Genomic DNA, 23,256 nt, shown 5'->3' with positions numbered 1-23,256 from the left:
GCGCTCGCCGCCCTCAGGCTGCCGCACGGTGAGTAGGCCGTGGTCCTCGTCCAGCGTCAACACGTCCGTCCAAAAATGCAGTCATCACGTTTTCCACCCGCTAACTTATCTTTCAAATTCATTTCACAAGAAACGCGCTCGGAACTAGCTTTTCAAATGTAGAAACAAATGCCAAGATTTTCTCTACAATTGGCTATTAATATGATACTAATTAAGAACTGATAACGACCAATCACTGTTTAGCTTTGTAGAACTACCCCATATCTCGAACAGTTTGGGCTATTTTCAAATCGATCATTGGCCGATGCATATTCACGTCTTATCCCAACACTCATGTCAATGCTATGTTTTCTGCGTGTTTTCTTTCTTGTAATTATTGTGACTGGGTCCATTTTAAGCAAAACACTGACTTGTCTGATTTCACCCAAGAACGTTTCACCGTGCAGCAGCACTGTCAGTCGATATGCTGTTTTCTCAAGAACTACAGTGAACATTAGTTGAAATTATTTCTCATTGTTTTAATTTTAAGGACATAATAAATTTTATAATCATTTAACCTGCTATTATATTATTTTTACTTGAACTATAGGCCAATTTCGGCTATACAGCAGTCGTACTGTTATCTGCAGTAGATAAAATATAAACTTTGGTACATTCGTTGTATTACATGTAATTACATATGAAGATTTTACATACGTTTTCCAGTCCTGATTTCCATGCAGTATCGTTCCTTCTGTTCCTGTCTATTTATTACTTTTTATGTTTTGTGTCGTTGTAGCAGTTATCATCAGTTTTGTAACATGTTCTGATTTTTCTTTTAACAGTGGTCAGAAATAAGCCTTAGTCTTTAATTCATACATAGGACAGCAGTTGTGACAAATGATCAGCGTTTTCGTTTTTTTCTGTTGCTGTATATTTGTTTACTGATCATATCCTTTCGTTGTTATTCCAGTCACAACTGCTGACAATAAATGTCAGCTACGGAGTAGGAGGAAATGGATGAGGTGATTAGTCTTTTAACGTCCCGTTGACAACGATCTCATCAGAAACGGAGCACAAGCTCCGATTAGGGAAGGATGGGGAAGGAAATCGGCCGTATCCTGTCAGAGGAACCATCCCGGCATTTGCCTGAAGCGATTTGGGGAATTCTCGGAACAGATGGCTGGACGCGGGTTTCAACCGTCGCCCTCCCGAATATGAGTCCAGTGTTCTAACCACTGCGCCACCTCGCTCGGTAGCTAAAGACTAAGTTTTATTTCTGACCATTAATAAAGGAATAGTAAGAACATACTAGAAAACAGATTATTACTGCTACAACGACGTAAAATATAATCAGTAATAAATAGACAGTAATTGAAACAGCGATACTGCATTTATGTCAGGAATGGAAGACGTATGTGGAATCAAATTATTCCTAAGTAATTTACATGCAACAGAACGAATGTATCAAAGTTTATACGGTGTGTTATTACACGTATCCTAATGAAGGTTGTATAGTTCAAATAAAAATAATATTCATTAGCATCATAACTGATTACAAAAATGCATTATGTCGACTGAAGACATTTGCTACGCTGAAACACCAGAAGATTACATTTTTTTTAATTTGTTTACTCGTATGTTTCCTTTTGTTTCTTACATACTGGACTACTGGAAAACGTGTTTATCTGAAAAACGGAGTTGTCTATCCAGCGTCCACAGATGGTTATATTTAGATACGGGTAATATGTGAGCAGAGAGGTAGTCAAGATGACTTCATTGTTGTATGAAGCCTGTAACCACGCTCACGTTGACAATGACTCAAAGAGGAGCTTCTCAACAAATCAGAACAACCGAAGCCGGACAACGTTGGTAATCGTGATTTTGACTAGTTACTGCGAGTCCTTCATCACTGAGAAAGCATCGTGCCAGTAAACACAAGTGTTCATTGAAATTTTGCAAATAATTTATTATGCTATGACGCGTAACAATGTTAAACGAATCGACAAAACGGTGTATAACTTTTCGACCTATTCTGTTTTCATCGGATGTGGAGATGGAAATAAAATGAAATCGAAATTTCTCACGTACGTAAATTTGGAATTAAGCGCAAGCAGATTACTTAAGACTAAAGAACGTCATCTACAAAAATACCGTGTAGGATTTAAATTCGGAGAAAAGCTGATACATATTTCCATGAGAGCGCTTGTCTTTCAATGGTGGAGAAATGACATTGTTTTTAACAAAAACTGTGATTTATATCTGAAGAGGTCGGAACATTGGCACCAGCGCTAGGCATTCGTGATTGTTCATAACAGACATTGGCGGCCGTGGTAGCCGAGCGGTTCTAGGCGCTACAGTCTGGAACCGAGCGACCGCTACGGTCGCAGGTTCGAATCCTGCTTCTGGCATGGATGTGTGTGATGTCCTTAGGTTAGTTAGGTTCAATTAGTTCTAAGTTCTAGGGGACTGATGACTTTAGAAGTTAAATCCTATAGTGCTCAGAGCCATTTGAACCATAACAGACATTATTATTTGAATTACTGTTTGTGCAACAAAATTCCGTGACGGTACTTTCACGTCTGTACCTAAGGCCTTAAAAATACGATTGTTTGCGAACGAAATATTACGAAACCTTAACCTTTTTGTGAGTTCCGAGAACTTTACTTTGTTCATGTCGGTGAAAATGGAATATAAATGGTAAATATAAATATTCGAATAATACATATATTAGTCAGTGCCTTATCTTAAGTACAGAGAAGTGTCAGTTACTAAGGCCATGAATACAGAAAATGGATTAGTGAAATTAAGGCATTAATCATTTACCATTTATTTCATCTGTTGTTTGAGCAAAACAGTTAACATACTACAACGAAAAACGGCTTTACACTGCGAAACATCAGTCGCAAAGCAAGTTTTCTCTTTTTTACGACCTAAATAATTTTTTTCCATGGAACCGTGAAGAACTGCTACACTGTAGCTCGTTATTAGGCCTGTAAAAATTAAAAGTCAATTTATTTGAGTACTGCTAGACACCTGACCTCGACGGATCTTTTCCGAGACAAGCATCTGTGTGTGACTGCTGCCTTAATACAAGTGAAAAGTAGGCCTAATACCACCAGTTCACCATACGTCACCGTTTCATGGTCTCAGTTTTGCTGAGACAAGGCTAATTTGCGAAGATGAAATATACATCGAAATTGTAATTGTATTGTAAAACAAGGAGAACAACTTTTGCAGATTTATCCGCCACGAAGCGGTATCTGTCTCCCAAAATAATGTGTAGAGTATATTTACTTTTGGAAATGTGAGACTACAAATTATGGCTTCGGAGCAACATTTTTTTCTTTCAATTGAAACGTTAGTTTGTTCCAAATTTCGTTGTATATCAGCATTTTGTACCGCTGTGTTACGATTATTAGTCACCATATTGTACTTTCTTTCAGTAAACCAGCTTGAACGCTTGAAGAACAAGGGCGTGGTGCTGGGTTGTTAATCGGAGGATTTGTTTATTATGCTTGTGTATTGTAATGCATGCGACAGAAAAAATATACACATTCGCGAAGCCTTTAAACTTCAGTGTTGGATTCAGCACAATCTGTTTAATTTTTTAATTTTAATTTTTTTAAACTTCAGAGAAAATAGTATTTTGTATCGACTTTTGAATTTAGTTTGTAGAACATGCCAAAATTACCTCTAAAGCAAATATCCGTTCTTGAATTATTGCTTCACTGATACCGAAATACTCCATGCGTATTTACATCCAGCAATATGATGAAGTTTGTAGCAGCATGAATACTATAGTAAGAAGTTTGAGTGTTGGTATTTTCTTCTTTTTTTATCTGTCTGTGATATAATACTTTTTACGGTATCATTCTTATTTATTTTCTATAAGTAAAGACACTTCTTTGTTTGGGATGAATTCCAGCCTGTATGCTCTCGTAGAACTTCAAAGGTTTCTTTCTTTCTCCTTTCCCTTTTTTCCCGCTCATTAGAGGTCTGCTGACAGCGAAGCCATCACAAGCAGACTTGCATGCAGCTATTGTTCCTGAGAAAAGTGCTTTTGACGTGCTCCTCTGAGAGGCTGGCAGACATTGGAGGGGCACAAGGCGGATGAAGTTTTCGAGTTTCTTCGTAAGGTGTGCTAGGCTAGCATGAAATGTTGGAAACACAGGTATCCGGCCTTAATACCGGGAGCGAATGTGCCTCAGGACCCTGTCTTTAATGAAATATGAAAAAAATCGTATTTGATCTGTGCTGTGAACTGTTTAACACGACCCACGAGCGTTGCCCGGCGTTTGACTGATGTTGTAGCCATTTAGTAGCGTATGAACTGATACTCGTTTCGTTTCTGCCGTATATCCATAAATGCTATAAAAATGTATCTATGTATGTGGATACGCATATTCCACACCCCCTCGTAAACCACAGGACCGATGTCAACCAAATTTGGTACGCATATCCCTTAGTATCTGTCATTAATCGCTGTGTCGGTAAGACCTACCTATCTATCATAGTTTAAGAGATACGGCGTCATAAACAATAAGATACGTGATAAACTACCGCATCATACGTGACGTTTAAAATTATTACTTCTGTTCTGTTAACCCTATTTGCAATACATTTCGCATACGGTAACCACATATGGCGATAAATGCACCTACAAAATTATATCATAGAGCCACACAGAGTTCAGGAGATATGGCGTCATAAAGACTGAGATGCACGAAAAACTACAGCATTGCACCTGCCGTTTACATTTATTACTTCTTTGCTACTAACTACAGTGAAGAGCCAAAGACAGCGAGCACGCAGAAGCGCCGCAACACGACGTGGCATGGACTCGACTAATGTGTGAAGTAGAGTTGGAGGGAATTGACGCCATGAACCCTGAACGGCTGTCCATAAATCTGTAAGAGCACGAGGGGATGGAGAACTCTTCTGAACAGCACGTTGCAAGGCACCTCAGATATGCTCACAAGGGAACCTCCCCATCGCACCCCCCTCAGATTTAGTTATAAGTCGGCACAGTGGATATGCCTTAAAACCGAACACAGATCAATCGAGAAAACAGGAAGAAGTTGTGTGGAACTATAAAAAAATAAGCAAAATATACAAACTGAGTAGTCCGCGCGAAGATATGCAACATCAAGGAGAGTGTAAGCTCATGAGCGCCGTGGTCCCGCGGTTAGCGTGGACAGCTGTGGAACGAGATGTCCTTGGTTCAAATCTCCCCTCGAGGGAAAAATTTTTCCTTATTTTCGCAAAGTTATGATCTGTCCATTCGTTCATTGACGTCTCTGTTCACTGTAATAAGTTTAGTGTCTGTATTTTGCGACCGCACCGCAAAACCGTGCGATTAGTAGACGAAACGACGTGCCTTTCCAATGGGAACCGAAAACATTTGGCAGCAAGGTCATAGGTCAACCGATTCCTCCACAGGAAAACGCGTCTGATATATTCTATACGACACTGGTGACGGCATGTGCGTCACATGACATGAATATGTTGTCGACCCATCTTACTTGTACACTTGGCGAATGGGTAAAAAGATTCTTCTACGTTGCCCGATTTAGGTTTTCTTGTGGATGTGATAATTACTCCCAAAAAATGATGAAAACATAAGAGTTTGTCACATAAACTGCAACACATGAATCCAAAAGTCTCACAGTCGCACACTTTTCCCTGTGCTCTGTCAAACATATGTTTTGAACGTTTTCAAATTTTTCCGTGTGTAGACCGTCAAATCCTGCATATGTCAAAGCAAATCTGAACATGTCCTGGAATTTTGGAGAGCGAAGTTGATTACGTGTGAGTGCCTGAACTTTGATAATTGTCTGAAAATAAAAAAAAAAAGACTTGAACTAAGGACCTCTCGCCCCGCAGCTGCTCACGCTAACCACGGGACCACGGCGCTCCCGAGCTTTGACTATCCTTGATGTTGCCTATCTTGCGCATGGACTACTCAGTTTGCACATTTTGCTTATTTTTTTAATAGTTCCACACAACTTCTTCCTGTTTTCTCGATTGATCTGTGTTCAGGTTTTCAAGGTCTATCCACTGTGGCAACTTATAACTAAATCTGAGGGGGGTGCGATGGGGAGGTTCCGTTGTCAGTAATGTTTATGTCTGGGGAGTTTGGTGGCCAGCGGAAGTGTTTAAACTCAGCAGAGTGCTCCTGGAGCCACTCTGTAGGTAATTCTGGACGTGTGGGATGTCACACTGTCCTGCTGGAATTGCCCCAGTCCGTCGGAATGCACAATGGATATGAATGGATCTGTCAGAGTCGTATCCAGACGTACAAGGGGTCCCATATAACTCCAACTGCACACGCCCCACACCATTATAGAGCCTCCAACAGCTTCAACAGTTACCTGCTGACATACAGGGTCCGTGGATTCATGAGGTTGTCTCCGTACCCGTACACGTCCATCCGCTCGATACAATTTGAAACGAGTCTCATCTGACCAGGCGACACGTTTCCAGTCAGCAACAGTCCAATAACGGTGTTGACGGGCCCAGGCGAGGCGTAAAGCTTTGTGTCGTGCAGTCATCAAGGATACACGAGCTTGCCTTCGGCTCCGGAAACCCATATCAATGACGTTTCGTTGAATGGTTCGCACGCTGACGCTTGTTGACGGCCCAGCGTTGAAATCTGCAGCAGTTTGCGGAAGGGTTGCACTTCCGTCACGTTCTACGATTCTTTTCAGTCGTTGGTCCTGTTTTTGCAGGATCTTTTTCCAACCGCATCGATGTCGGAAATTTGATGTTTGACCGGGTTCCTGATATTCACGGTACAATCGTGAAATGATCATAAGGGAAAATCCCCACTTCATCGCTACCTCGGAAATGCTGTGCCCTATCGCTCGTGCACCGACCATAACTACACGTACAAACTCACTTGAATCTTGATAACCGGCCATTGTAGCAGCAGTCACCGATCTAATAACTGCGCCAAATGCTTGTTGTCTTATATAGGCGTTGCCGACCGCAGTGCCGTATTCTGCCTGTTTAACTATCTTTGTATTTCAACACGCATGCCTGCACCAGTTTCCTTGGTGCTTCAGTGTATATTCGCAACGCATTTTGCCGACAGTATCCACATATTCCGCTGAATGTACGTCCACAAATATATCACTCTACGACACATAGATGAAGAGATAGAGCCTATGACGTCGTAAACACTGAGATCTGTGAAAAAATGCCGCATCATAAATAAAGTCTTACTAGCTTTATTCTTTACCACTAAGATACTCCTACAGTCTAGTCAACTTAAGGAAGTCCATGACATATGGTTGCGATTTTGACAGCTTTTAATTGCGAAGTGCAAACGGCTGTGGGTGAAAATACACTACTGGCCATTAAAATTGCTACACCAAGAAGAAATGCAGATGATAAATGGGTATTCATTGGAAAAATATGTTATACTAGAACTGACATGTGATTACGTTTTCACGCAATTGGGGTGCATAGATCCTGAGAAATCAGTACCCGTAATAACGGCAATGATACAAATGGGCATTGAGTCAAACAGAGCTTGGATGGCGTTTACAGGTACAGCTGCCTATGCAGCTTCAACACGATACCACAGTTCATCAAGAGTAGTGACTGGGGTATTGTGATGAGCCAGTTGCTCGGCCACCATTGACCAGACGTTTTCAATTGGTGAGAGACCTGGAGAATGTGCTGGCCAGAGCAGCAGTCGAACATTCTCTGTATCCAGAAAGGCCCGTACAGGACCTGCAACATGCGGTTGTGCATTATCCTGCTGAAATGTTGGGTTTCGCAGGGATCGAATGAAGGGTAGAGCCACGGGTCGTAACACATCTGAAATGTAACGTCCACTGATCAAAGTGCCGTCAATGCGAACAAGAGGTGACCGAGACGTGTAACCAATGGCACCCCATACCATCACGCCGGGTGATACGCCATTATGGCGATGACGAATACACGCTCCCAATGTGCGTTCACCGCGATGTCGCCAAACACGGATGCGACCATCATGATGCTGTAAACAGAACCTGGATTCATCCGAAAAAATGACGTTTTGCCATTCGTGCACCCAGGTTCGCCGTTGAGTACACCATCGCAGGCGCTCCTGTCTGTGATGCAGCGTCAACGGTAACCGCAGCCGGGGTCTTCGAGCTGATCGTCCATGCTGCTGCAAACGTCGTCGAACTGTTCGTGCAGATGGTTTTTGTCTTCCGAACGTCCCCATCTGTCGACTCAGGGATCGAGACGTGGCTGCACTGTCCCTTACAGCCATGTGGATAAGATGTCTGTCATCTCGACTGCTAGTATTACGAGGCCGTTGGGATCGAGCACGGCGTTCCGTATTACCCTCCTGAACCCACCGATTTCATATTCTGCAAACAGTCACTGGATGTCGACCAACGCGAGCAGCAATGTCGTGATACGATAAACCGCAATCGCGATAGGCTACAATCCGACCTTTATCAAAGTCGTAAACGTGATGGTACGCATTTCTCCTCCTTACACGAGGCATCACGACAACGTTTCACCAGGCAACGCCGGTCAACTGCTGTTTGTATTTTAGAAATCGGTTGGAAACGTTCCTCATATGAGCACGTTGTAGGTGTCGCCACCGGCTCCAACCGCGTGTGAATGCTCTGAAAATCTAATCATTTGCATATCACAGTATCTTCTTCCTGTCGGTTAAACTTCGCGTCTGTAGCACGTCATCTTCGTGGTGCAGCAATTTTAATGGCCAGTAGTGTAGTAGCTCTCTATAGAGCTATGAAGAGGCGTTGCCTTAGAGACGCTTACAAAAGCATTGTAGACACGCGAAGCAGTTGCGCTCAGGGTATAGAAGATATCTGGGATCATCGGGTCTACTGCAAGGATACATAAAAGATTCTGTTGCTAACTGAAAATTAGAAAATGAATACTTGGACAATGGCAGATTTATCAGCTACTCGCACATAAAACTGTCAGAAATACAAAACTTATTCCGGCTCACAGATACGTTGTTATTTTCTAAAACGGCTGTAGCGGCAATAGTCCGTCAACAGAAATTGCCCCCATACAGAGTCAATCAAACCCACGCTTTTCTTACTATTAAGTGACATGTATGACGAGTCACCTATGGGAAGAAAGTGACAAAATTAAGACATGCTACTACCTGCATATCACCAGCTCTTGAATAACTAGAAAGGTCATTTTAAATTAGTCTTAATAATCTCCATCTATACCGAAATTTTTAGAATGCACTTCTCAGAGTAAATCGTAAAATATTTCGTGAATTAGTTACGTAATGCATATACTGCGATCGGTTGACGACATGCACCCTTGCACCCTGAGGCGTCAGGGAAAAGTTAATTTGATAATGGAGGAAGGCCTGTGGGGGAGGGTGGGTGGGATGGTACAGCTTAAAGAGGAGGGAAAGGTGGGGGGGAGGGTACAAACTGCAGAGTGATGCCAAGGCTTGAATACAATACGCAGGTTCGAATGCATACAGGCTGCAATAGTTATAACGGGGTGAAGAAACTTTGGCAATGTAAACTAGCATGGAGAGTTGCATCTAAGCAGTCTTATAATTAAAAATAACGAGAACATATTGTTGTTGTTAGTCTTCAGTCCAAAAACTGGTTTGGTCTCACTTAAGTCTATCCTGCACAACCTCTTCTCATAAAAACTACTACAATCTACATCCATATGAGCTTTCTCACTGTATTCATGCATTGAGAGCAATTTTTAGTTCTCTCAGTTTTCTCCATTGCTAAATCGGCAACTCCTTGGTGCCTCTGGTCTATCAACTGATCGGGTCAATATTTAGTTTCAGTTGTGCTACAAATTTCTTTTTAGCGAATTCTGTTCAATACCTCCTCATTAGTTTATTGATGTACCCATACAATTTCTGATGTTCCTCTATACCATCATGGTTTAAAAGCTTCCATCCTCTTCTTTTATGAACTGCTTATGACCCACGTTTCACTTCCGTACAAGGCTGCACTCCAGACTAATACCTTCAGAAAAGACTTCCCAACGCTAATATATATATTAGATGTTAACAAATTACTCTTTTCAGAAATACTTTTCTTACTACTGTGTACTGTGTACTTCGGGCATCATCAGGTATTTTGCTACCAAATAATAGAACTCATTTACTACTTTCACTTTCTAATTCCCTCATCTAATTCCCTCAGCATCGCGTGGTTTAATTCGATGATATTTCGTTTATCTTTTTTTACATTTGTTGATGTTCATATTACTACTTATTTTCAAGACGCTGTCCATTACGTTAAATTGCGTTTTCAAGTCTGAAAGAATGTAACTGTCTTCGGCAAATATCGTACTGTTTGTTTCTGCTACCTGAACTTCCCAAATTTATTCTACTTTTTTCTTTACTGCTTGCTGAATATGTAGAATCAACACGATAGGGGATAGGCTACAGCCATGTCTCACTACCTTCTCAACTGCAGCATCCCTTCCATGTCCTATGACTCTTATTACTGCAGTCTGGTTTCTGCACCAATCAGTTGCACCTAACATTTCGCTCCCAATATTTTGTCCCTCCTAACTTCAGAATTTCAAAGAGAGTATCACAAACTGCGACGTATTCACGAATAAAAACAGCGACCCAGGAAGTGTATCATTTATTATTTTATTCCAGTGTATGATCACGGAAAACTTTCTGTCCTCAGGCTTTTTGAAGGTGTTCACAACTGACCGAAATCGATAGTCTTCGGTCAAAGAGAGTATTACAGTCAACATTGTCAATAACTTTCTCTAACTCTATAAATGCTATAAATGTAGATCTGCCTTTAGTCGGTGTATCTTCTGAGACTAGCAGTAGAGTCAGTATTCTCTCTTGTGTTCCAACATTTATTTATAAACCAAACTACTCTTCCACGTGGTCGGTTTCCACCGAATTTTCCGCACTGAATATATCGAAAAAAAGCTCTAAATACTAAGAAACCGTTTGCCGCGTAGCATTAGAGAGCAACTGCTCCTTGAGTTGAGCTGTACCCTTAGCCTGCGAAAAGATTCGTCAGAACTGATGAGCTCAGCAGTGCTATACGAGCAGCTTCCCACAGACCTCTTCACACGCTTCGCAAAATCGACTCTTCTTCCGCGCACCCGTTCAAGAAATCACACACGAATATGTTTTTGGCAGTGGGTTTCAGAAGCATGTGAATCAGATAAGTCATATTTTGATGGAAGCTACCACAAATCAAATAGTTTTTGTAAGTACACAGATTTTTGCCACAGCTCATGTTACTTTTTCTTCAGACGTCAAATGCCAAGCTTCCAGCAGAGCACATTAGTAGTAAACTGCTCCTCCACTGCCGCCGAGTTGATCGAATTTGATGGAAAATGTCACGGGGTGAGGACACAGTTTGTGGTCGGTAAGTCGATAACCGTACTCTCAGTAGACAACGGCCTTGTCGCAGTGGTAACACCGTTTCCCGTCAGATCACCGCAGTTAAGCGCTGTCGGGCTGGGCTAGCACTTGGATGGGTGACCATCCGGTCTGTCCAGCGCTGATGGCAAGCGGTGTGCACTCAGCCCTTGTGAGGCAAACTGAGGAGCTACTTAACTGAGAAGAAGTGGCTCCGGTCTCGTAAACTGACATACGGCCGGGAGAGCGGTGAGCTGACCACATGCCCCTCCACATCCGCATCCAGTGTGGGCTGAGGATGACACGGCGGCTGGTCGGTATCGTTGGCCCTTCCGAGGCCTTTTCGGACCGAGGAGACTCACAGTGACGTAACAAGTTCGTTACTTATACGAGCAGTTTCTTGTTTTCCTGTTGTATATATGACAGCGTATTTTTGTCTTCGACACGGAAGAAAATTAAATGTAAATGACGCATTCTGAAAAAAGTAATCTTTTGCTAGTGTGGATGTTTTAAGAGAGACACTAAAAGCGGTCAATGAATTTGCCATTTGGGCAGCAAAATAACTGACAATGGACGAATATCGCTATTACTCAACACACACTAGTAGCACAGGTGAGAAAGATATATCATTAGAAAGGCTTTTTAATCGGATTTCAACATTCCATACCGATTTTACGCTAAAACTGTGGAAAATTTTATCATAAAAGAGACTTTCAGCTATCAATAGGCGAAGGGCATCATAGATGCTCTGCTTCATACCTATATTGTATGAAGCTACCTTATTATTCACGAATAAGAGACTCCCTTTCATATTATGTCATTACAGATACCATTTTGTTTTGAAGTAGATATTAATTGGATAATTTGTACACAGCATTGTCGTAAGCAATAGCTGTGACCACATCGGTTGCCCGTTATCTCTGCCCCTATCCATTAAAGAAAATGAAAAACGACGTACACGAAGATTAAATTCTTATGTCAAATATTGTTTACAACGAGGTGATTATTATTTCGCGTCGTTCAGCTCATTTTTGAAGATTTTTCTCTTTATTTCTAAACTATCCTTATCCCAACGACTAAGTCTTGTTCCAAATACTGTCGTTATTTAAGACTATGAAAGTGCGAATGTTTCGCTAGGGTCCCTGGTGATGTTATATGTATATTGAAAATGGGAAGAAAATCGTTTCTAGAAAAACAGCGATTTGTTAAGCACTCCGTCCTCAGGCCACAAGTGGCCCATCGGGAACATCCGACCGCCGTGTCATCCTCAGCTAAGGCTGCGGATAGGTGGGGCGTGTGGTCAGCACACCGCTCTACCGGTCGTTACGATGGTTTTCTTTGACCGGAGCCGTCACTGTTCGGTCGAAAGCTCCTCACTTGGAATCTAGTGGCTGAGTGCACCCCGAAAAATGGCAACAGCGTATGCGGCGTATGGCGCATGGTCACCCATCCAAGTGCCGGTCACGCCCGACAGCGCTTAACTTCGGTGATCTGACGGGAAACGATGTATCCACTGCGGCAAGGCCGTTGCCTCGATTTGTTAATAGCAAATATAAATTTAAGTATTAGGAAGCCCTTTGTAAAAGTGTTTTTCTGGCGTGTATGTTGTGGACTGAGGTGCATCCACTATGATGAGTATCTCGCTGCTGCTGAAAAAGACAAATAAAGGTGTCCTAGTAGGATGGGTGCGTGGGTTCTAGGGCAACACACACACACACACACACACACACACACACACACACACACACACACACACACACACACACAATGAAAGTAACACAATACATTGAATAGAAAAAGACATTACTCAGCTTTGGTAACGTTGGTTACAGAAATTGTAGAATGTAGGTTTAGCTTATCTGTCCTGCATAGACTACAGATCCACGAACACAATCTAAGTAATGTTTGCTGCACGGGGTAGCCGCGCGGTTTGAGGCGCCTTGTCACGGTCCGCGTGGCTCCCCCCATAGGAGGTTCGAGTCCTCCCTCGGGCATGGGTGGCATGGGTGTGTGCGTTGTCCATAGCGTAAGTTAGTTTAAGTTAGATTAAGTAGTGTGTAAGCTTAGGGACCGATGACCTAAGCCGTTTGGTCCCGTAAGATCTTACCAAAAATGAAGAAAAGTTCTCTGTATTAAAGTCGGAAGAAAACTAATCTTCTTCCTTGATGTACTATCCTAAGAATAGTTCCGAACGGACAGTACTCAGTTAAATCTTTAGTCAGGCTGTCTCTGTCCGTAAAAGATAATTCTATTTACTGTTCTGTTTCTGCTGAAGACTAACCACTGTCTACCCATTGGCCACTGTTTCTGTCTCACTCAACAACATGAAAACACGACGAACATTCTGCAGGAACCTCTAGCATGACTCAGACTGACTTACAACTGGCATCTTCTGCTCGTGCACGGTTACTTCAGCGGGCGTCTCCCTTACTGGTGGCGCTGTCTCTCTAGGAGGACTGATTCTCGCGGGCAGCGAGGCTGGTTTGCGTGCAGCTATGTTGCTGCCGCGAACGGACGTCTACTGTAATTCTGGTACCAACTGTCGCGAATGCTTCTTGTAAGGTATCTGAGTACACCACAGTGTTACCTCGTACAGTTCGGACAAGACGAGAGGAAAAGAGAAGCATTTGATACATTGTGCTGTAGAATAATGGTGAAAATTGGATGAATGAATTAAATTGTTGATGGGGAGGTACTGAATCAAATTGGGGAAAAAAGAAATTTACGGCCCAACTTGACTAAAAGAAGGGATAGCCTGATAGGGCACAACTTGAAGCAGCAACGAGTCGCTAAATTGGTAACGGAGGGAAGTGTGTGTGGGCGAGGGGGTGGCGGGCGGGTTAAGGGTAATTGGAAAGGGAGAGCAAGGTATGAGAACAGCTAGCAGGTGCGAATGAATGCAGGGTACAGTAGCTATAAGGAGATGAAGAAGCTTGCACAGGATAGACTAGCAGGTGTGCATCAAATAAGTTTCCGGGCAGGGGACTGCAACAGAAGACTTGGAAGTCTTTATTTTCAGAAAGAAGCTAATATTCAGCAGACAGGAATAAAGCAGGAAGCACCAGTATTTACTGCTCTGACAGGGAAGTAAGTTAGATTAAAACTTAGCTGTTGCCAACGGTCAGATGCGTAGGTACGGAGCACAACCTTCGAGTAGTAAATAACTGAGATCGTAATCGGTCACATAACTTCGAAGGCGGCCCTTGTGCGGTGTCAAAAGGAAATAGCCATTTTTCATTTACAAATAAACTGGAAGCAGTCTTGATCGCATGAATTTTTAATGTGGTGACTGTTTTCGATCTTATTATAAGATCATCTTCAGACCATAAATGTCTGCCGGAGGCGGTGGCGCATGGCTGGTGGTGTACTGCAAGAGAAGAGTCGTCACGGTAGTTCAGATGGTTCAAATGGCTCTGAGCGCTATGGGAGGTAACTTCTGAGGCCATCAGTCCCCTAGAACTTAGAACTACTTAAACCTAACTAACCTAAGGATATCACACAGATCCATGCCCGAGGCAGGATTCGAACCTGCGACCATAGCGGTCGCGCGGTTCCAGACTGAAACTGACGGAAACTAAAATCGCAACATGAAAAAATATTTAATGTAGAGCAATGACATTTCTGGAATACATTTATCTGTTCCTGATTCATATAAATGACCTGGGTGACAATCTGAGCAGTTCTCTTAGGTTGTTCGCAGATGATGCTGTAATTTACCATCTAGTAAGGTCATCCGAAGACCAGTATTAGTTGCAAAGGGATTTAGAAAAGATTGCTGTATGGTGTGGCAGGTGGGAGTTGACGCTAAATAAGGAAAAGTGTGAGGTGATCCACATGAGTTCCAAAAAAAGTCCGTTGGAATTCGATTACTCGATAAATAGTACAATTCTCAAGGCTGTCAATTCAACTAAGTACCTGGGTGTTAAAATTACGAACAACTTCAGTTGGAAAGACCACATAGATAATATTGTGGTGAAGGCGAGCCAAAGGTTGCGTTTCATTGGCAGGACACTTACAAGATGCAACAAGTTCACTACAGAGACAGCTTACACTACACTCGTTCGTCCTCTGTTAGAATATTGCTGCGCGGTGTGGGATCCTTACCAGGTGGGATTGACGGAGGACATCGAAAGGTTGCAAAAAAGGGCAGCTCGTTTTGTATTATCACGTAATAGGGGAGAGAGTGTGGCAGATATGATACGCGAGTTGGGATGGATGTCATTAAAGCAGCCGGCCGCGGTGGCCGTGTGGTTCTAGGCACTTCAGTCCGGAACCGCGTGACTGCTACGGTCGCAGGTTCAAATCCTGCCTCGGGCATGGATGTGTTTGACGTCCTTAGGTTAGTTAGGTTTAAGTAGTTCTAAGTTCTATGGGACTGATGACCTCAGATGTTGAGTCCCATAGTGCTCAGAGCCATTTGAACCATTTTCATTAAAGCAAATACGTTTTTCGTCGCAGCGAGATCTATTTACGAAATTTCAGCCACCAACTTTCTCTTCCGAATGCGAAAATATTTTGTTGAGCCCAACCTACATAGGTAGGAATGATCATTAAAATAAAATAAGAGAAATCAGAGCGCGAACAGAAAGATTTAGGTGTTCGTTTTTCCCGCGCGCTGTTCGGGAGTGGAGTGGTAGAGAGATAGTATGGTTGTGGTTCGATGAACCCTCCGCCAATGACTTAAGTGTGAATTGCAGAGTAATCGTGTAGATGTAGATAACACATCTGAGTGATAAACATTCCAGGATCAGAGGTTAATGTAAGCGCGAGATAAGCCACTGCAAATGTGGAATGTCGGTACATTAATAATCGGTGTACCGCCAGAACGTTAAATGCATGCATGCAAACGTGCATGCATTGTGTAGCACAGGTGCCGGATGTCAGTTTGTGGGATGGGGTTGAAGGCCCGTTGCACTTGATCTGTCAATACAGGGATGGTTAATGCCATTTGTGGATGACGTCGGAGTTTTCGTCCGATGAAGTCCTACATGCGCTCGATTGAAGATAGATTTAGTGATAGAGCAGGCCAAGGCAACATCTCGACACTCTGTGGGCCATTTTGAGTTACACCAGCGGTATGTGGGCGAGAGTTTTCCTCTTGGTAAACACCCCCTGGAATGCTGTTCACGAATGGCTGCACAACAGGTAGCGACACCACACTGATGTACGAAAGTGCAGTTATGGTGCATGGGATAACTGCTAGAGTGCAGCTGCTGTCATATGAAATCGCATTCTAGACCATAACTCCAGATGTAGGTTGAGTGTGTCTAGCATGCAGACAGGTTGAAAGTTCCTGGCAGATTAAAACTGTGAGCCGGGCCGAGACTCGCTCGGTTTCGCAGAAGAGCTTCTGTGAAGTTTGGATGGTAGGAGACGAAGTACTGGCAGAATTGAAGCTGTGAGGACGGGTCGTGGGTCGTGCTTTGGTAGCTCAGACGGTAGAGCACTTGCCCGCGAAAGGCAAAGGTCCCGAGTTCGAGTCTCGGTCCGGCACACAGTTTTAACCTGCCAGGGCGTTTCATATCAACGCACACTCGGCTGCAGAGTGAAAATCTCATTATGCAGACAGGTTAGTTGCAGCTGGCCTCCTGCTGGCCAACACACGGCCATTACTGTCATCGAAGCAGACCGAGCTTTCATCAGAAAACACAACAGGCCTCCACCCTGCCCTCCAATGAGCTCTCGCTCGACGCAACTTAGGTCGCAACTGGCGGTGGTTTGGGGTCAGTGAAACACGCGCTACATGGCATCTGGCTCGGAGCTCTCCTTGAAGTAACTGGCTCGCAACAGTTCGTTGTGTCACTGTGGTGCCATCTGAGGCTCGAATGGCAGCTGGAAATGCAGTACGAAGCGCCAGAGTCATACACCTAATACGATGGTCTTCCCTCTCGGTAGTGACTCGTAGCTATCTGAGTCCGGTCTTCTTGCTACCGTAATTTCCCGTGACCACTGCTGCCAGCAATCACGTACAGTGGCTACATTCCTATCAAGTATTTCTGCAGTACCGGAGAAGGAGCATCCGGTTTTACGTAACACTGTTACACGACCTCGTTCAAACTCACTAAGATGTTTATGATGACGTCTTTGTCGTTTTAAAGGCATTCTTGACTAACATCAGCTCATCACCACTGATGTGCAAAAATTGAATTAATTGTTAAAAGTGATGGTATCGCTTTGCATTTGTTTGGTAAATGGTTCCTAAATGGTTTTGAATGGGATTAAATCAGTCGTGGTTGAGCTATTCTTGGGGAGAGTCAACGTGGAAGAGCCTGGCTGAACTTGGTGTTTTCAGTATGGAGGACGCGTCGGTTGTTATTGCTCGCTGTATTGGCATTAACTGCAGCGGAACAGCAGCACTCGCTGTGTGGAGTGAATTAGTTTATTTGGTACGAGTACTTACTTACACCGCATAGCCAAAAGACAGATACTGAGAGTTCGTTTTGTGAATTCATAATAAATGGATAACGTGGTATATAGCCGAGATAACGAGGGAGATCTGACTTTTGACAGTGCGGAGTGAGGGTATTTCTCTCGATGCGAGAATTCAATAGCATACATGTACAGAGAACAGACTCTGGTGACCGAGTTGTAATTTCAAAGAGTGATCATGTTCTGATCAGAATAGTTATCTAAATTCGTTTTGTGTCCTTCAGTTTTGCAGTCTCCTTTATGGTTGAGGCACCATTGTGGTGCATTATGATTTTAAAACTTTATTTATTTTTGTTTTCAGAAGCTTTCGGAAGAAAACGAGTAGTATTTTGTTGACACTAACGAATTTAGAAAGGTGATAATTGGGTGGTTTTACTGTGTAAAATTTAGCCCATTCAGTGACAAGATGTTTAGAATTATTTATGTTTGAATGTTATGGCAAGAACTAATCATGGCATGTAGAATATTTGTTTTATATATGGGTTTTAGAGTTTTGTGGACACTCGTTCACTATTGTCGACTGCTTCTGAATATGAAAACAAAATAAAGCTGCTGTGCGTTAAAGTGAATAAAACTCCATCTCTTAGTTCACCCTATAATGGGAAAGAAAGGTAAGGAAAGATATTTTCTCCTTGAAGAAAGCACAAGCTTCATTTGAATGAAAATTATAAAAAGTAAAATTAAAGGAAATATTAGCGAATGATCAATCAGAGACAGTCTCTGACGTTAACACCGCGGTCACTATATGTCAGAGAAGTTGTAGTTAATCGGCAAGCCTAAAATAACATTGACAAACAGTTCTTACGTCAAAAAAATACAAAATACTCCAATCAGTCCTCCTAGCTTAAAGATAGGAGATAAATAAGAGGGAAATAATACTGAATGGCTACGTGAAAGAGAAGTAAACGAATTCAGCACGTAACAAAGATATTGATTTCAAGAAACAGAATAGAGAAAATTTGCAGTGAAAATTTTTTTATTGCTGACCAAGTGATCTGGCACTTCTATGGATTTAAATTTCTTGGCGTATATAAATGATAAATATTCACGTCTATAAATATAATTTTATCGTAAGTTATTAGTTATTTGCTAGATATATCAGGTAATGACGTTGCGTTTGAGGCAGAAGACAATTGCTAAATGTGTAATTAACCGTAATATTTGGATCGATTTCATCTGAAAGATATGTTAAGAGCAAGAATACAGGTGAATCCACTGCCTATGGAGAAGTTCCTTCTGATTACCATTTCCCTGAAGAGGTTTATTTATTATTCACATACTTCATGTGAAAAAGCTCCACTGCGATTTCGAATTAATTATTAGATAACAGTAATTACTTATGGCGAGATTTGTGTTGTGTTAATACTAAATGTATAGACTATACAACTTCTTTATCCACAAAACAGTCAGTTCAGTTAAATACACTTGGAAAGCTGACTGTACGCTAGTAAAGAGATCTGCTGGATTTACTTGTTATATTAGTATTTATCCTAAACTCACGACTTCATGTGTACAAGCAAAGTGTTCTAGAATACTGGAATTCGTGATCACTATCAGTTCAGATGCGTTGACGTAACTAATTGTTTGAAGGACGTTAATAACATGTTATTTAGATAGTCTGGACATGGAACGGAGTAACCTTCGACGAATACTGAGGTCTGTAGCACACATTTATAATTTCGTCGTGTGTAGTAAGTACTGGTGGTTGGTATCGCACTGTAAGCAGTAACGTGCGTAACTGACTACAGTGTTAAGCATATTGGTACCTTGTCTCCTTTTACGTAAGACCGACCAAGAAACACCAAGCGTCGTTAGAAACGCACTTGATACAAATCAGCACAATGAAGTGTCTATAGTTACTAAGCAGATACAAAAGGATTGTTCCGCCACACTGCACACTTCAGCATTCGCCTTAATTGTTTCAGATACACCAAGAAGAATATAAATTTAGGGTGGTTAGACTGGACTATGACTTTCGCTTCCTCCCCCCATGCGATTCCAGTACATTAAAAGCTGTGCCAAACCTACGTCTTAATTTGTGCAATCCACAGTCCACCTAATGGAGTGTTTCGGAAGTTATTTGTGCAACCTTTATCACCATTTCCTGCCTTTCTTGTTGCATTCGCTACCAGTGCGTTGGAGCAACGGTAGACACTGTGGTGTTTTGCCTATAGGGAGGTGAATATAGGACGTTCTTAGCCGCACAGAGTGGCCACGCCGTTTGAGGCGTCATGTCACGGATTGCGCGGCACCTTCCGCCGGAGGTTCGACTCCTCCCTCGGACATGAGTATGTCTGTTGTTCTTAGTATAAGTTAGTTTAAGTAGCGTGTAAGTCTAGGAACCGATGACATTGGCAGTTTGGTCCCTTGGGAATTCACACACAATGTTCTTACATCGTATTTCTATCTTTCCACACTTCCGATCCTGAACCCGCAAAGAATATTAATTCCAGTCTAGGACAGATTAGCCGCAAAGAAGCCTAAAATAAATCGAATACGGCATGATTAATTAGAGAGAGCACCCTCTTTAAAATATTCATCTGACTGTGTTCATGTTAGCTATCTTCCGCACGCGAAATCTAAAAGTGTCAATTCTCTAAAGTTTCTAGAATTTCCAAGTAATAAATATTCTACATTGTTCGTAATTACTATTTTCACAATACAGAAAACTTGTTCAATATATTAAACCACTGTTTAACATAACAGTCGCGACACTCCGTCTCGTTTTTTTAGCTGTAGAGATAGCGGCGTTCCAAGCGGCCAGCTGGTAATAATACTCAGTATGATAGTCTGATACTAACGCTTGTACTGATTTGTAACCCAGTTTTATAATAGAGAGTGTATTTAGTGCAATAAAAATAAACAATAATAAATGGCACCACATTTGTCATTCCGTAGTTTCCTTCGGATCCTGGAAGATACGTAACGGTACATTACTTGACAGTTTATTTACGATTCTCTTGCAAATTACAGATGTTTTCTGAATAATGTCTTTTTCCTTTAATAACAAAAATATAGCTAATAAACACCAGAAGACCTGACTTTTGTAGAAATACGTCATATATCTACTCAACAAAGCGGAGTTGTGTTCACTACACTTTGAGCCAACCAGTGAATGTCCAACGTAGGAAACCTGTATGGAATGTAATACCTACATTATTGAACTTACCAAATAGACAATGACCTGTAGCTTAAAGAAAAACCACAAGAGACGTGATGATAAATCGTCAAAAGCAATAAAACTCTTTCCCAATACAGAGGAAACCAATTCACAATTATTGCTAAATCTGAGCTACAAAAGGCAAGAATCTTCAACAAATCCGCTTTGGAAGCAAAAGTAATTACATTTACAGAAATATTCATGTATTAGAAAGTCGAGTGAAGTGTGAGAATGGCCGAATCATTAGACTCCATAAAAACTTTTAAGCCTTATGATAAATGCTTATGATAATAACAACAGATATAGATTCTTCTCATGCATCAAATATGCGTTCATATTCTCTTGCTTTCAGCTGTAAATATATATATACACAGACAGTGGGATTCGAAGGCTTCTCTTCATTGTAAAGTAGGATAGATGGTGATTTGTGGCATCTCTGTCGGAAGAGCACAATGCTGATGCACGCAGAAGTGTTTCGGAGCACACCGTTCACCGTACATGGTTGAACATAGAGCTCCGCAGCAGACCACCCCTACGTGTTCACATATTGACCCAACGACATCGTCAGTTACGACTGCAGTGGGTACAAGCTATAGGGATTCGACCATCGACCAATGGAAAGGTGTCGGCTCTTCGGGTGACTCAAATTTTTGCTACACTCGGTCGAGTCTCCACAGACGCCGTCATCGTAGTGAACGGTGGCTCGGAACGTACAGCTCGCCACAGTCGCAGGCCGGAGCAAGCAGTTTTATGCTTAGGGAGACATTCTACTGCGCTTGCATGGTGCCTGTGGTAGTAACTGAAGGCACGCTGACAGCTGCGAACTACCTGAATACCTTCATGCTTGATGTCTTCTCCGACAACGATGTCATCTTTCAGCAGTATAACTGTTCATGTCTCGGAGCCAGAACCGTGCTACAGTGTTTTGAGGAGCATTATAGTGAACTCACGTTGATGTCTCGGCGACCAAATCCTATGGAACCCGTTTGGGTCGCTACCGGGCGCTACCACCGCGCACGCAAACCAGCGGTCCGTTATTTACTTATATTACATGACATGTGCATAGACATCTAACGGTACATACCTCCACAAACCTACCAACAAACTGTCGGATCCCTCGTACGCAGAATCAGTGACGTATTTCGTTCCAAAGACGGACAAACAAGCTATTAAGCAGGTGGTCATAATGTTTTGGTTCTTTAGTGTACATAACAAGTTACAACGATTGTTCCAAGAAAATAAATTGAACAATAAACTTTGGTGACTTGTTCCAAGAGAGTGGCGGAACATATTGATCTTGTCCCTTTAACAGATCATAAATTACAAACAGGTAAGAGACACTAGTAAGATGAAGCACCTGAATGAAGCAGCTGCGAGTGTGCAAAGTAAAATTTTAGTAACATGACAAGAGAAATTATAGTAAATGAAATAAAAGACAAATGGGACATGTGAGTCAGAGGGGTAATTTGAAACGTGATGGTAATGGGAGTATGAGTAGTATCTACTGTTAGTAGTGACTAGTACGGGAATTGTGTCCGGTCATTCGGTACTAAGCATTGGCAAAGAGTCATGTGCTTATTAATTTCCATTATTTGAATGTAGTTTTATCTTCTTTCCTTTGTGGATATGGTGTAGAAGCCCTACTTCATGTTTGTAACTACGGTCGCCTTTAAGCAAAAGCAGGGTCTCCTTTTATAAGTTTCAGCTTCTGTAGTGCTTCATGAGGACCTGTATCTATATCTACATGATTACTCTACAATTTACGCGTAAGTGCCTGGAAGAGGGTTCATGGAACCACCTTCAAGTTATTTCTCTACCGTTAGACTTTCGAATAGCGTGCAGGAAAAACGAACACTTACATCTTTTATTGCGAGCTCTGATTTCTCTTATTTTATTACAATGATCATTTCTCCCTATGTAGGTAGGCGACAACAAAGTATTCTCGCATTCACACGAGAAAGTTGGTGAATGAAATTTCATGAGAAGGTCCCCCCACAACGAAAAACGCCTTTGCTTGATGATTGCCACTCCAGTTCGCGTATCATATCCGCGGAAGTCTGTCCCCTGTTTCGCGATAATTCAAAACGAACTGCCCTTCTTTGAACTTTTTAGATGTCCTCAGTCAATTGTATCTGAAGCGGATCCCACATAGCGCAGGAATACTCCAGAAGAGGACGGACAAAAGTACTGTCGGTTGTTTCTATAGTAGACCTGTGGCATCTTCTAAGTGCTCTGCCAATAAAACGCAGTACTTGGTTGCCTTCGCCACAACCACCGTAATGGTCTCGCGTTTACGAAACAACATGTCATGACACGTGCCGCTCTT

This window comes from Schistocerca piceifrons, chromosome 2 (assembly GCF_021461385.2).
Source record: "Schistocerca piceifrons isolate TAMUIC-IGC-003096 chromosome 2, iqSchPice1.1, whole genome shotgun sequence".
NCBI lineage: Eukaryota > Metazoa > Arthropoda > Insecta > Orthoptera > Acrididae > Schistocerca > Schistocerca piceifrons.
The sequence above is the reverse complement of the archived record's forward strand: the minus strand, read 5'-3'. Positions refer to the sequence as shown.